The sequence below is a fragment of the Macaca mulatta genome, chromosome 14 (assembly GCF_049350105.2).
Source record: "Macaca mulatta isolate MMU2019108-1 chromosome 14, T2T-MMU8v2.0, whole genome shotgun sequence".
Taxonomy (NCBI): Eukaryota; Metazoa; Chordata; class Mammalia; order Primates; family Cercopithecidae; genus Macaca; species Macaca mulatta.
The window spans coordinates 37846794-37861633 of NC_133419.1; the positions used below are offsets into that span (position 1 = coordinate 37846794).

Genomic DNA, 14840 nt, shown 5'->3' on the forward strand with positions numbered 1-14840 from the left:
CGGTCTCGGGTGGCTTTCAGGATTGGTTTGGAGAAGGGTCCATCTGCTGGGTGGGCAGGTGTCTTCCTTCCCATGTGCTCTGTGCCTCTCCATACCCCTCCACTGTGGTCAAGATGCATTGTAGAAATCCTACCTCAAGGCCAGGCGCAGTGACTCACGCCTGTAATCCCAGTACTTTGGGAGGCCGAGGAGGGCAGGTCACCTGAAGTCAGGAGTTCAAGACCATCTTGACCAACATGGTGAAACCACGTCTCTACTAAAAATAGAAAAACTAGCTGGGCGTGGTGGTGGGTGCCTATAATCTCAGCTACTTGGGAGGCTGAGGTGGGAGAATCGCTTGAACCTGAGAGGCGGAAGTTGCAGTGAGCCGAGATCGCGCCACTGCACTCCAGTCTAAGCAACAGAGCGAGACTCTGTCTCAAAAAAAAAAAAAAAAAAAGACATCCGCCTCAAGGAAAACCAGAGAGTGACAATTCATATTTAAAAAAATCACTCCCTAGGATGTCTTTAAGAGTGCCCCAGTTTTTAAAGTATTGGCTCACTACCTGCTTCATAAAATGGCCAGGGTACAGGGAGGGAAGTGGAGCAGAGAGAGGTAGACAGAAGAACACTTCTGCTATTGAGAGCATTGCTGATTAAAAATGCACCCAAGGAAATGTAAAATGGCATAACTTCTGTGGAAAACAGTGTGGTGGTTCCTCAAAAAATTAAAATAGAGTTTCCATATGGCCCAGCATTTTCACTCCTGGGTATATGTATTCCCCTCAAATTGAAAGCAGGATTTTAAAAGAAATATTTGCACACCTGTGCTCATAGCAGCATTATTCACAGTAGTCAAAATGTAGAAGCATCCCATGTGTCCATTGATGGGTAATTGGACGAACAAAATATGGTATATACACACATACAATGGAATATCGTTTAGCCTTAAAAAGGAAGGCAATCCATCCTGACACATGCTACAAAATGGATGAACTTTGAAGACATGCTAAGTGAAAGAAGCCAGTCACAAAAGGAGAAACACTGTATAATTCCCATTCATATAGGTACTTAGAGTAGTCAAATTCATAGAGACAGAAAGTAGCATGGTGGATGCCAAGGGCTAGAGGGAGTGGGGAATAGGGAGTTACTGATTAATGGGTAGAGTTTCAGTTTTGCAAGATGAAAAAAGTTCTGTGTGGATGGATGGTAGTGATGGATGCTACTGAACTGTACATTTAAAATGGTAAATCTCCATTTACCATCATGACATCTCCATTATGAAAATGTCAATATTCTTATACATCAGGGTTTTTTAACCTTGGCATTGACATTTTGTGCTGGGTAATTCTTGTTGTAGGGGCCAGTATTAGCATGGGTTTTCCAGAGAAATAGGACCAGTGGAATATATATAGGATATATGTATATATGTTTACTGAGATTGATTAAAAGGAATTGGCTCAGGTGGTTATTAGAGGTATAGTTCCAGTCCACGACTGAAGGCCTGGGACCCAGGAGAGCTGATGAGATAAGTTTCAGTTAGAATCTGAAGGCCTGAGAGCCAAGAGAGTCAATGATGTAAGTTCTAGTTCGAGTATGAGTTGGAACGCCAATGTCTTAGCTCAAAGACAGTTAGGCAGAGAGAGCAAATTCTCCTTTACTTTACCTTTTAATTGTTTTCTAACCTTCAACAGATTGGATGAGGCCCACCCATATTAAGGAGTGCAATCTGGTTTACTCAGTTTACTGATTAAAATGATAATCTCATCCAGAAACACCCTTACATATATACCAAGAATAATGTTTAACCAAATATGTGGGAACTCCATGGCTTAGTAAGTTGACACATAAAATTAACCATCACAGGGCCTGTCCTATGCATTGTAGGAGGCTTAACACCATCCCTGGCCCCTACTCATTAGATACCAGTGACCTCCCAGCTTCTGCCTGCCAAGTGGTGGCAACCAAAAATATCCTCAGACATTGCCAAATGTCTCCAATGCCAAATCACCCCTGGTTGAGAACTATTGCTAAACATTCTTCAGAAGAGTATAAATGTTTTAGGTAAGGAAAGTAGATATTCATTCTAGACTTGCATTTGTTTTGCCATCCCTTGCAATTTTTAGATTCTGATATTTTTATATAATACATGCTAGTTATCAGGTTGTATTGGGAGAAATGTGGGAAATGCACAGACCAAAATTTGGGTCTTGATTCTGGTTGTGTGGCCTTGAAAAAAGAAATGGCCTTTGATTTACTCGTCAGTACAAGTTCCAAAGGTGGGGGTGAGAATGACTTGAACTAGGTCATCTCTATGGTTTCTTTCTTTCTTTTTTTTCCTGGGGCAGGCAGAGAGTCTTGCTGTGTTGCTCAGGCTGGAGTGCTGTGGAGCAATCATAGCTTACTGCAATCTCAACCTCCCAAGTTCAAGTGGTCCTTCCATCTCAGCCCCTTCGCCCCTGTCTTGAGTATCTGGGACTACAGGGGCACGCCACCACTCCTGGCTGTATTTTTAATCTTTTTTGTAGAGACAGAATCTCACTGTGTTATCCAGGCTGATTTCAAACTCCTGGACTCAGGAGCTCCTCCTGCCTGGACCTCCCAAAGTGCTGGAATTATAAGCTTGAGCCATTGCACCTAGCTTTATGGTTTCTTTTTAGCATAAACACACGCGCACACACCACCAGCCCTTTAAAAGACATTCAAGTAAAAATCCATAAAGACTTTAGAAATAGGACCACCTTCTTTTCATGCCTAGCATTACAAGGATTTGAAGGACGGATCTAGTCCCTGTTCTTGCAGGAAATACCTGACCAGGTGACATGCAATAAAAATAGCCACTCCTTCTCAATTTTGGCTCGCTATTTATTTTTAAAGCACTTGATAAAAAGTGCATTTTATGGAGGTACGTTAGTTTTAATGATTGCTTCTAGGTAGCACTTTGAAACTTTTCTCAACACTAGAAAATAGTAGCATGTCTTTGGTCTGTTCAACACACATGGATAATTATAATTTCTTTTCAAAATAGCAATTTATAAAAAAAAAATGGCCAAAACAGTAGGGTTCCTTGACTATTTTTAGGGAAGAAATTACTAAGATGCAAAATAAGTTTTAAAATATAAACAAGTGTGTGTATATTTGGACTAACTTACATGTTTACGTTGGTTGTCCTGACTCAGCCACATAAGTGGCAGTTTGCATTCTGGGCCAAGCTTTTTAGCCTGCTGGCCCCCAAATTTAAGACCCATCCCAACTTTTTTGGCTCATGTTTCTATCTAAATATTGGGTGGAAACAGCAGAAGAACCAAAGTAAAATGGAAGGGGGGATTATTTGAAATTAAAACTAGTTAGTAACCAAGCAGGCAGATATATGCCAGATTTTTTAGGGCCATTCCCACCCCCTCAAATCCCTCCATCTCCCTTCACCCCTTCCTATTCCCACGATGCAGTGCAAAGACTGGTATAGCTAAGGGCCTATCTATCAAACAGATTCAGGATTTGCAAGCATAAGACATGTAGGGTTAGAGTTACCTACAGCTGTGTGATAGGTGCGTGATAACATTATGAACAAACCTGTGATGACTGAGTGGTCCAATAGCTATTTTTATTGCCATGTTGTAAACTATAATGACAAAAATTGTAGGGCTTGTAGAAAATATCTTTACTGCTATCATGATTTATTTTCCTGGGATTTTGTTCTTTTTCCTCTCCATATACATGATAAATATGATGAAAACACTATTACATATATATATTTTAGTTATATAAGTGTTGTCTTCACTTTTCACCAAACCAAGTGAAACGTCCATCCTTATAATTTATTCATCCAGGATAAATTTCCTGGATAAATAAGTAGTTTTAGAACATTTCTTAAAATCATTTGATAGTGCCTGACAGTTTCCTTCCTTCCCTCCCTTCCTCCCTCCCTCCCTCCCTTCCTTCCTTCCTTCCTTCCTTCCTTCCTTCCTTCCTTCCTTCCTTCCTTCCTTCCTCCTTCCTTCCTCCCCTCCCCTCCCCTCCCCTCCCCTCCCCTCCCCTCCCCCTTCCCTCCTCTCCCCTCCCCTACCCCCCTTTCTTTCTTAGCATTATGGTGTAGTGATTAGGGAGACAGGATTTTGAAGATGGTCTGGGTATTCAGATCCTGGCTTGACATCATTGTGAGGTAACTTTAAAAAGTTCCATTTGGCCGGGCACGGTGGCTCACACCTGTAATCCCAGCACTTTGGGAGGCCGAGGTGGGCGAATCACGAGGTCAGGAGATCGAGACCATCCTGGCTAACACGGTGAAACCCCGTCTCTACTAAAAATACGAAAAATTAGCCGGGCTTGGTGGCGGGCGCCTGTAGTCCCAGCTACTCAGGAGGCTGAGGCAGGAGAATGGCGTGAACTCAGGAGGTAGAGCTTGCAGTGAGCTGAGATCGGGCCACTGCACTCCAGCCTGGGGACTCTGCCTCAAAAAAAAAAAAACAAAGAAGTTCCATTTCCAGTTCTGTAAAATGAGAATAGTGATAGGACCTACCTCTTAGGATTATTGTGAGGTTAAGGTATGTGGAATCATTTGAATGCATTCAAAGTAGTTGATGAGCTGGACACAGTGGCTCATACCTGTAATCACAACACTTTGGGAGGTTGAAGTGGGAGGATCACTTGAGGTCAGAAGTTCAAGACCAGGCTGGCCAACATGATGAAACCTCATTTCTACTAAAAATACAAAAATTAGCTGGCTGTGGTGGTGGGTGCCTGTAATCCCAGCTACTCGGGAGGCTGAGGCAGGAGAATAGCTTGAACCTAGGAGGCGGAGGTTGCAGTGAACCAAGATTGCTCCACTGTACTCCAGTCTGGGTAACAGAGTGAGACTCCATCTCAAAAAAAAAAAAAGTAGTTGATGAACAGAAGAGGCACTTGGTCAAATAAGTGTTATCTAGAAAGGATAATACCATTATTAGAATTTGATCATTTAAGAGACTCTGTCTAGTAGCATTGTTATCTCTGAGTTTTTTTTGTTGTTGTTTGTTGTTTGTTTTTTGAGACAGAGCCTCACCCTGTTGCCCAGGCTCGAGTGTAGTGGCACAATCTCAGCTCACTGCAGCCTCTGCCTCCTGGGTTCAAGCTATTCTCCTTCCTCAGCCTCCCAAGTAACTGGGATTACAGGCGTGCGTCACCATGCCCAGCTAATTTGTATTTTTAGTAGATGCGGGGTTTCACTATATTGGCCAGGCTGGTCTTGAACTCCTGATCTCAAGGGATCTCCTGCCTTGGCCTCCCAAAGTGCTGGGATTACAGGCATGAGCCATCGCATCTGGCCGAGTTTTAATATATAAGTAGCTCGTCAGGAAGGTCATCTGGTGTAATGATGTGGATTTCCAGCTACCTGTTTGACAAATTGCATGGCAAAATATGAAAACTAGGGGTATTGTCTTGATTTTTAAGTGAATCTATTCTTATTCTATTTAATTTCTTATTAAATAGAATTAGAATTTAAAGGGCCGTCTTTTATTCTAAGATCATACCCTTTGGCTCTTTAGATTGATGGAGTTGTTTTATAAATGTGCTTACAAGTCAAGTCAAAATAAAAAGTTGACAACCTTGAATTGGTCTCTCCAGTTGTGTGGTATTTCAGGGGGTATGGGTAGGCATTGTATTGATTTAAGGTACCAGAACTCCAGGAGTCACATTCATGGTAGGAAGCTTTTCTCCAGTGTCCTTGACAGATTGTCTTTAGCCACTGCCTTTAGTATCTCTGGCAAGGCAGGGGCTTCTCTTACTGAACAGCTCAAGACATTAACAGTAATCTTTTTTGTTATATTTTGTAACAATTAGCTTCCCAGTTCAGTATCGTGGACAGACCATGGACCTCTCCTTCACCAAAAATTATTTTACTTTGGGTATGTAAGACCAGAGTTGTGAATATTAAATGGGGAAATGAGATGGAAACACTAAGCTATATTAAACATTTTGGAATTACTAGTTCCTTTCTTCCTTCCTTTCCCATCGAAAGCATCTATTGATTGTACTTAATTCACGTATCTAGAGCAATGGAGATATTCTTCTCTTATTTACATGAGAGCTCTTCAAGTTTCTTCCTCAATCTTACCTTCTCCAGACTAAATAGCCTCTCTTTTCAGTGGCTGCCCTCGTCAGGTTCCATATCCCTCACTGTCCTAGCGTTCAGTTTTGGAGGCTGAATACGTGAAGTTTCTATGTTTGGTTCATGAATTCTGCATGGGCATCTAGTATATGTAGAATAGTAATAAAAATGCCTTAAGTTCCCAGAAGACTGTAGTTTTAATGGTGCTTTCCAATCTTCCCAGCCCTGTGGTAGGGGAGATATTTTCCCTTTTGACTGTGAGGAACCTGAGAGCCTTTCTAAGAACAAACAGACATCATTTAATTTTAGAGTTGGGAAGGCTTTGCATGCCAAGCCGACCTCACATCCCAGAAGAGAAACTAGAAGCTCAGAAGAGTTAAGGGACTTGCGTCAGGTCACATGGCCAAAGCTTGGCTGTGGCCCATGGGAATTGGACTCCATTTTTAAGTCCCATTTTAACCCAGAAATTGAACCATCGCACTGTGCTGCCTCTGTGTTGTGCAAAGGATGAGAGAAGCATAAGGCAAATAACAGGCTCCTTAGTGCAAAGAACTTGCACAGGAATAGAGTGAATTATTTGTTTTGACTTTCTGTTTAATTCATTAAAAAAATTCCAGCAGCTTACATGATGATAGGGTACAAACTATAGGAGAAACCTTCACATTGGGTGAGATTGTTCGTGGAGGATAGTTTAGAGCACACTCTGAAGAACATTAGGTTGTGGGAGAAAAGAATAGAAGAGTGGGCCTGGCGTGGTGGCCCATGCCTGTAATCCCAGCACTTTGGGAGGCTGAGGCAGGCAGATCACGAGGTCAGGAGATAGAGACCATCCTGGCTAATACGGTGAAACCCCATCTCTACTAAAAAAAAAAAAAAATTAGCTGGGCGTGGTGGCGGGCGCCTGTGGTCCCAGCTACTCGGGAGGCTGAGGCAAGAGAATGGCGTGAACCCAGGAGGCGGAGCTTGCAGTGAGCTGAGATGGCACCACTGCACTCCAGTCTGGGCGACAGAGCAAGACTCTGTCTCAAAAAAAAAAAAAAAAAAAAAAAAAAAAAGAATAGAAGAGTGTTCCCTGTGAGTGATCTAGGGTAGTGTTCCTTAACATTCCTGTGCTGAGGTGCCAGTTTTGTTTTGTTTGTTTGTTTTTTTAATTTCCAATCCAATATGGTTCATGTTTTTATAAAATATAAAGATTAATTTTCAGGAAAATAAAATGGAACAAAGAAAGTCTACATAATACAAACCCAAAGTTCTTATTGTTGATTCAAAGTCATAAAATTTGTCCTGTTGCCATGATGTGAACTTTCAGTAGCTCTGCTTGTCTCATTGTGGAATGTTAACAGTTTACAGACTACTCAGGTTTTGAGTAGCATTGGTGTAGTGGGAACAAAAGTGGGAAGAAACCAGCTGTTGTGGTGGGGAGGATATAGGGGTAAGGAGATCTAGGGGAAGAGGACCTGGCCAGGGCAGAAGAGTATAGGTAAAGCATGCAAAGGAAAAGGTTAAGGCAGTGTAACTGATGGAGAATCTCAGTTTCTTCCAGTGGGTGGAGAGGAATTTGAATTTGCCTCTAGAAGCACAATGGGGGGCCTCTATAAGATCTTTAGACAGCTATGCTTTAGACACTCTTGAGTGTTCCTAGTAATTCTAAGATATTTACTGCTGTCTGTAAGTTCTGTGTATATCCAGAACTTCTTTGTTATATGTCAATTGTTCTTCCACGATTTCTTTTCTCTTAATTTTCCTCTGTTATTTGAAGGGCAGAAATAGGCTGCTTTTTCTGTGTCTTCCTCTTTGAATTTTGCCATTGGGTCTTCTCTGGGACAAGCACTTTGTAGGTCAGCCAGTCTCCTGTACTCCTTGTCCCGTGGCTTGACCACCTCTGGGCGATTTCATTCAACTGCAGTCATCTTCCAGGAAATGTCTAATTTGTTAAACAAATACTTGTTTTATTTCTGAGCATTTTGAGAGCAAGGTCAAAGATGGTGGCTGGGGAGAGAAGGTGTTCAAGTGGAAAAGGCTACTAGTGTACAGTAGGAAACTGTGAGAAGGAGGACTTAGGGAATTATAAAGACTAGCTCATCTTAAGTAGGGTTAGTGCTCCTGGTATGTGGAATGCCTTTTTATTCCTTGCCTAGGAGTGAGTGGTAATGCTCTGCTATATAGATCAGTATTTCAGTCCTGAACCATCAGGGCCAAGAATTTGCCATCCTACTAGGGATAATAACCAGCAGGATGTGACATATTACAGTCAATGTGCATAGAGTACTTTCCTTATGTCAGCATGATCCAAACACTTTACATGATGAATTACTTTATTCTCACAGCAACCTTGTGAGGTAGATGCCATGATTCATTATTTATAGATGAGGAAGCTAAAGCACAGAATTTAATCCATCTGTTGAAGATTACACAGCTAATACATGGTAGAACTTGGATTTGAAATCAGGCAGCCTTGCTGAAAGTCATGTTCTACTTCTTGAGACTGAAATAATGTTGTATGGATGTAGTACTCTTGAAGATTGGTCATCTTGCATGGATTAGTAAGTTCTTTGGATGGACAATCCTTTTGTCCTGAGCATCAAGAAATATGGAAGAAAAATATCGTGACCCAAGAGTCATGGAAGAAGAAAAACAGAAGGAAGAGCAAACCCAGGCTAGGCAATGTCTTTGGGGGATGATGAAAAACAACAGACCATTTAAACGTCCATGATGTTTACATAGCTTTAGTTTAGTAACACAAATATTGGTTATGGAATAGGATATCTCCTCCTCGTGAATGTTTATAGTATGTTAGGTGTTGGGCTAGGGGTTAGAAAATTGGTGGTGAACAAGGCAGACTAGATCTTTGTCCTCATAAATGTTATTTTCTAGTGGGGAAGACCATGAACACATAAGGGGCCACTGTAATATACTGCAGTGGTTCTCACATGTGAACGTGCATCAAAATCACATGGAAAGTTTATTAATACCCCTAGAGTATTTGATTAGTTGGTCTGGAGAGGGCACAAGAAAGTGCCTTTCTATCAAATTATCATTCCCAGGTGACATAGGACAACTTTCTGAGAACCCCTAGCTCAGTGGTTAATGCTGAAGAAAGTTTGTTTTCGAATAAAGTAAAAGGAAACAAGATAAATCCAATGATAACTAGACAGAGGAAATAAACTGGTTGGTAATATAGCGTTAACTGGTGGCCATTTTAGGGGGGCTAAGGAGAGACTGTGAAGGGGTGACATTTGAGATAAAACCAGGATGTAAGAAGGAGATGCTATGGGAAGAGCTAGGGAAGAGTAGACCAGGCAGAGAACAAGTGCAAAGGTGGAAGGAGGAGAGGTTTGCGTTCTTGTGGGAGTTGGGGGAGCTGGGAGTGGGGTGAGGATGATTTGAGATGATGTTGGGGAGGATGCAGGAGCAAGTTCAGGTAGGGCCTTGATATAGAACAAAGAGAGTGCTAAGCACTGGATGGGCATGAATTGTCTTCTTGTTTTAAAAAGATTGCTTTGACTGCCATGTGTAGGTTGAATTCAGAGGGGCAAGCATGGAAAGAGGGAGACCAGACAGAAGGCTACTGTCCTGGTCCTGGAAGAGATGGTGATGGCTTGGATTGAGGCAAGGGGTCGAGGGGTGGAGAAACAAGATAGAAGTGAGCTGGAGGAATGCACTGTTTTTGTTTCTACTGGCTTATCACCGCCTGGGGATGTTCATAATGGAGGCCCGTGAAAAGCTTAAATTATATTTCCTATGTGCTGTTTTAGAAAGCAGAGAAGCACAAATAACATATTAGAAAAATAGTCATTATCAAGTTATTTAAGTGTCTGTGCCTCCACCTCCTCCATTCCCCTGAAGGTAAACCTCAGCTATCTGGAAGGCTTGGCTGTCCAGGGCAACTTGTTCTCTGAGATCTCTGATTTAGCCCTATTAACATGGAGTATAATCTGTGTGTGTGTCATTGCTTAATTGTTGGCATGTAGTGACTCAACTGGTAATTTAAATTAAAAGACTGCATATAAGCCTACTATTGTTCTTCTTGGATCTCGATGGAGATTTGATTGGCACTTAAGTGATGGCGTCTTTGAATTAATTACTATAGCTGGGGAAGAGCTGGGAAAACACACTAGGAAAAAAATACATAGTTGTGATGTAGGAGTGAGAGGAGTACGTTCAACGTGAAAGTGAGCCTAGAATGAACCATACTGGAGTCAGAGAATAAAGGAATAGATGCCAAGTACTCACAGATGTCTGGGGCCCCATCTACACCACTGCACCCTGCTGAGGTGTGGTCAGGAGGTAGCCCCACCTGCTCACTGATGGGGGAACTTCCCCCTGCCCTGCAGGGCTGCAGGGGGAACAGTCACATGGAGGTCCCCCCTCTTCCTGTCTCTCAGGATCCCAGCCCAGGAAGATCCACCTCAGGCAGTCTCTTTCTCACATGTTTACACACATCCTCTTCAAACTTTGTGTTTCTTTTCCTTTGCTCTTTTAAATCTTGCCCAGTCACCTCAGGAAATTCTCTCCTTTTCTTTGTTCTGCTCCAGAGCCAAAATAAGGGAAAAAAAATTTTAGTCATAGTTAATATGCGTGAGATTCATGCTATGATAAACATATAGACAAATGATCTAATTACTAAATCCTGTGGCTCCTCTATTTACAGATTCCTTTGCAACCTTGGACAGCAGAACACTTTCTGTCCTGGAAGCTTTTCTTTTAGGTTCCTCCTCCGTTTCCTGATCACTCCTGCTTCCCACCTCCCCACCTCCCCTTCCTGTTTCTATTCCTTTTTTTGTTTGAGAGGGAATCTTGTTCTGTCGCCCAGGCTAGAGTGCAGTGGTGCAATCTCAACCCAACTGCAACCTCCACCTCCGGGGTTTGTGATTCTCCTGCCTCAGCCTCTTGAGCAGCTGGGACTACAGGCGCCTGCCACCATGCCCAGCTAATTTTTGTATTTTCACTAGAGACGAGGTTTCACCATGTTGGCCAGGCTGATCTTGAACTCCTGACCTCAAGTGATCTGCCCACCTCAGCCTCCCAAAGTGCTGGGATTACAGGCGTGAGCCACTGTGCCTGCTCTGTTTCTATTCCTCAACTTTGGTTATGTCTAGAAATGTTTTTCTCAGCCGTTTTCTTTATTTTTCTCCTCTTTATCTCTAAGTGATGCCATCCACTTCTGCAGTTTTAATGCTCCATGTTGCCCACTCCCTCACCTTTACCTCCTCTTTGACATTTCTTCTCAATTCTAGGCTTGAATTTACAACTCCCTGCTGGATAACAACACATGACCCAACAGACCCAACACACAGTTTCCTCCTGTTGTGTCTCCAGGTGACGGCAGCATCACTGTACCGGACACATGGACAAAAAAAACCAACATGTCATCTTCAGAGTTTGCATTTAAGCTGGGCACAGTGGTACGTGCCTGTAGTTCCAGCTACTTGGGAGGCCAAAGCAGGAGGATCCCTTGAGCCCAGGAGTTTGAGTCCAGCCTGGGCAACATAGCAAGAGCCTGTCTCTTAAAAAGAAAAAAAGAAAAAAAAGAAAAGTTCACCTTTTTTTCCAACCTCTAATCAGTAACATTCAGTAACAAAGTTCTACTGGTTCTGCGCCCTGAGGGGGCTCTTATCTATCTATCCCTTTCTGTCCCTTGTGCTGCTCTTTTGGCTCAGGATCTCATTTATCCCTCAGAGTTGATCTTTCCTTCTTGACTCTGCAATCACCTTTTTATACTTCCAAGCAAGACATGTTTGGGCATTTGTTGGCGTATGCATGCCAGGCACATGGAGGCTGCTCACAAGATACTAATATAATCCATTTTATTCCAAAAAGAGTGCAAGATAAGCCGGGTGCAGTGTAATCCCAGTACTTTGGGAGGCCAAGGCAGGCAGATCACTTAAGGTCAGGAGTTTGAGACCAGCCTGGCCAACATGGTGAAACAGTCTCTACTAAAAATACCAAAAAATTAGCCAGATGTGATGAATGCCTGTAATCCCAGCTACTCGGGAGGCTGGAGGAGGAGAATCACTTGAACCTGGGAGGCGGAGGTTGCAGTGAGCTGAGATTGTGCCACTGCACTCCAGCCTGGGTGACTGCATCTCACAAAAAAAAAAAAAGAAAAAAAGAAAAAGAATGCAAGATAGCTTATCAAAAAAAATGCGTAAGATAAAATGCAAAATAAGTCGATGAGATGACCAGGAACCACCCCCAACCCCCGACTCTTGCCAAACAGGGCGAGAAAATACGAGAAAATACGAATCCAAGACAGGAATTACTGAAGCTGCTCACCTAATGTATGCATTTGTAAACATCGGGTTACAATTTTGGCTCATAGAATCTTTAGCTGATAGGGAAAGATAAAAAAGATGAGTCGTGAAGGAGAAATGCAGCTATTCTTGGAATTGAGGTCAGAGAGAACTTTTTTCCCAAGGGCTCTGATAAAGGGAATTCGGTGTAGCTTCCTGAATAGTAACCTCATTGGCATTCTTGGAATATGCATAGCAATCAGTTTCTTGAAGCTGCTACTTCTAACATCACTCATTGTGGGCCAGGAGAAGAGTGCCAATGTGCTGTTTCAATAAAAGTAGTTGCAAAGGTGTAGGGAATGTAAAAATTGTGCCTACCCACCAGAATTTCTTTGTAAAGCAAACTTGTTTATGTTCCTTAAAAAATATTTCATACCTTCTTGTTCCATTCTCAAACTCTATATTATATGGAACTTCCCTGGCAACTGTAATATGAGCCTGGGTTATCTTTCTAGGTTGTTCAGAGACCCCAGCCTCCATCTGCCAATGTGCAGCCCCATAACCCAGCCATACTTGTCTACTTGCAGTTTCCTGAATGGCTCTGTCCTCTAGACTCTACCTTCGTGCCAGCTGTTCTTTCGTTTCAGAGGCCCTTCCCTGTACTCCTTTACTTGGCTGTCTTCCCCACTTGCATACAGCTGCTCTTTTTCCCCTTAAGATCAGAGGGAATGTTTTGCTCATCATGCCAATAAAGATATGTTGATCAACAACCAGAAAAGCTGTGAGTTTTTTAAGTAAAACTGAACATACTACCATCAATAGCACATCCACTCCTTTTAAAGGTACCCAGAATTCCATGTTATAAATTTTGCCTCATTTTAAATTTATTAAACTTCTACAAGGACCATTATTCTTAATAAGCAAGAAGAGACTTTTCCTGCATTTCCTTGGTTAGGTACTGGTAGTACTGTTTTTCTCTTTGTTTTGATGTTTTGTTTTAACATTAGGTCATTAGTTTAGCTACAGGGAGGGGCTCACCCCGCTCTGACCCATTAACCTCATAGTCTAAGCACCATTTGACCATTGTTTCTGGGGAAATTATTTTCCCAAATTCCAAAGCATATTTTTAAAACATAACTGCAACACAATCCAGCTTAAGGTAGTGGAAAGAATCATGGACCAGGATTTATCATTTGGAGTCTGATCTTGGTGCTTTAATTAATTATTTAACCCCTCTGGGTCTCAGTTCCCTCATTATTAAAATGAGATGGTTAGATTAGATGGTGTTGCATGTTGGTGGTAATAGAAAAATAATAATAACTGACTCTTTGCTATGAGCTGGGCATTCGCCAGAGGTCATGTCATCTAATCTTTATAGCAGTGTTCTAAAGTCAGAATCGTTATCCCCATTTACACTTGCAGAAACTGAGGCACAGAGATTAAGGGACTTGCCCAGGGTTATACATCTAGTAAGAGTTATACAGCAGGCTCTTGGGCTGGCTTGGGGAAATTGGTAACCACTATGCTTTCTAGTTGAGTGGTTCTGTGAGATACTATTTATAGGATAAAGCATGTATTTTGAAATTTTGAGGAAGAAAAATTAGTTTTACTGAAATCCAGTTTTACATGATTCCCCCCAAGCTATTTTTAACGCAGTAACTTGTATTTAAATGAAAACCTTACTCTCTTCCCTGCTTTTTCCCCAGTGTGTTTGCATGTAAAATTATTTGGTTGTAGCAATAGACAGGGAGGAAATCTGTTGTTAATGCTCTGTCCATAGGAAATATTAGTCTTTCCCAGAAACTTATTAGGTGTCACATGTAAAGAAGATATTTTATATGTCTTCCCTTTCTTTCCTCCTGCAACCAGCCCTTTGATTTAGATGGTTGGAAAACTGTTAGGCCTGTTTTTCTTTGGAAGTGCCGAGTAACTACTTGCTACTATTACTATGTAAAGCATTTAATGCAATGTCTGGCACATCATTCACTCAGCAGTTGCTATGACCACACATGGTACTAGAGGCTTGGCATACAACAGTGAGCAAAACACAGACCCTACCCTAACAGAGGAGCATAGGGGTCCAGGAAGAAGAGCAGGGGATCGATCAAAGAGATATTGATAAACTTTACAGATTCTCCATAAGTTTAAGTTTTTCTTAATATTATAATATTGTACAGATGAGGAATTAGCCTTTTATTCAAGCTCTTTTCCCAAGGCAGTCCAAACCAAAAATTTTACCTCTTCCCATCACAACCCACCCAACTTCATTCAGCCATATCTACTGCTATTAGTGGGATGGTCAGTTCATTTACTGTCCATAGTAGGATACCTTTGAGAGTGAAAGGGTGTACTATTAATATTTATGATGGAGGCTGGTTATGGTGGCTCCTTCTTATAATTCCAGCACTTTGGGATGCTGAGGTGGGATCTTCACTGAGGCCAAGAGTTCCAGACCAGCCTGGGCAACAAAGCAAGATCCTGTCTCTACAAAAAAATTTAAAAAATTAGCCCTGCATGCCTGTAGTCCTAGCTACTGAGGA

General features: G+C 42.0%; 1 protein-coding gene across 2 annotated transcripts in view; it reads left to right on the forward strand.

The window, feature by feature from the left end:
• The window catches only part of LGR4 (leucine rich repeat containing G protein-coupled receptor 4), a 108752-nt gene that overhangs the window by 34443 nt on the left and 59469 nt on the right, over positions 1–14840 (forward strand).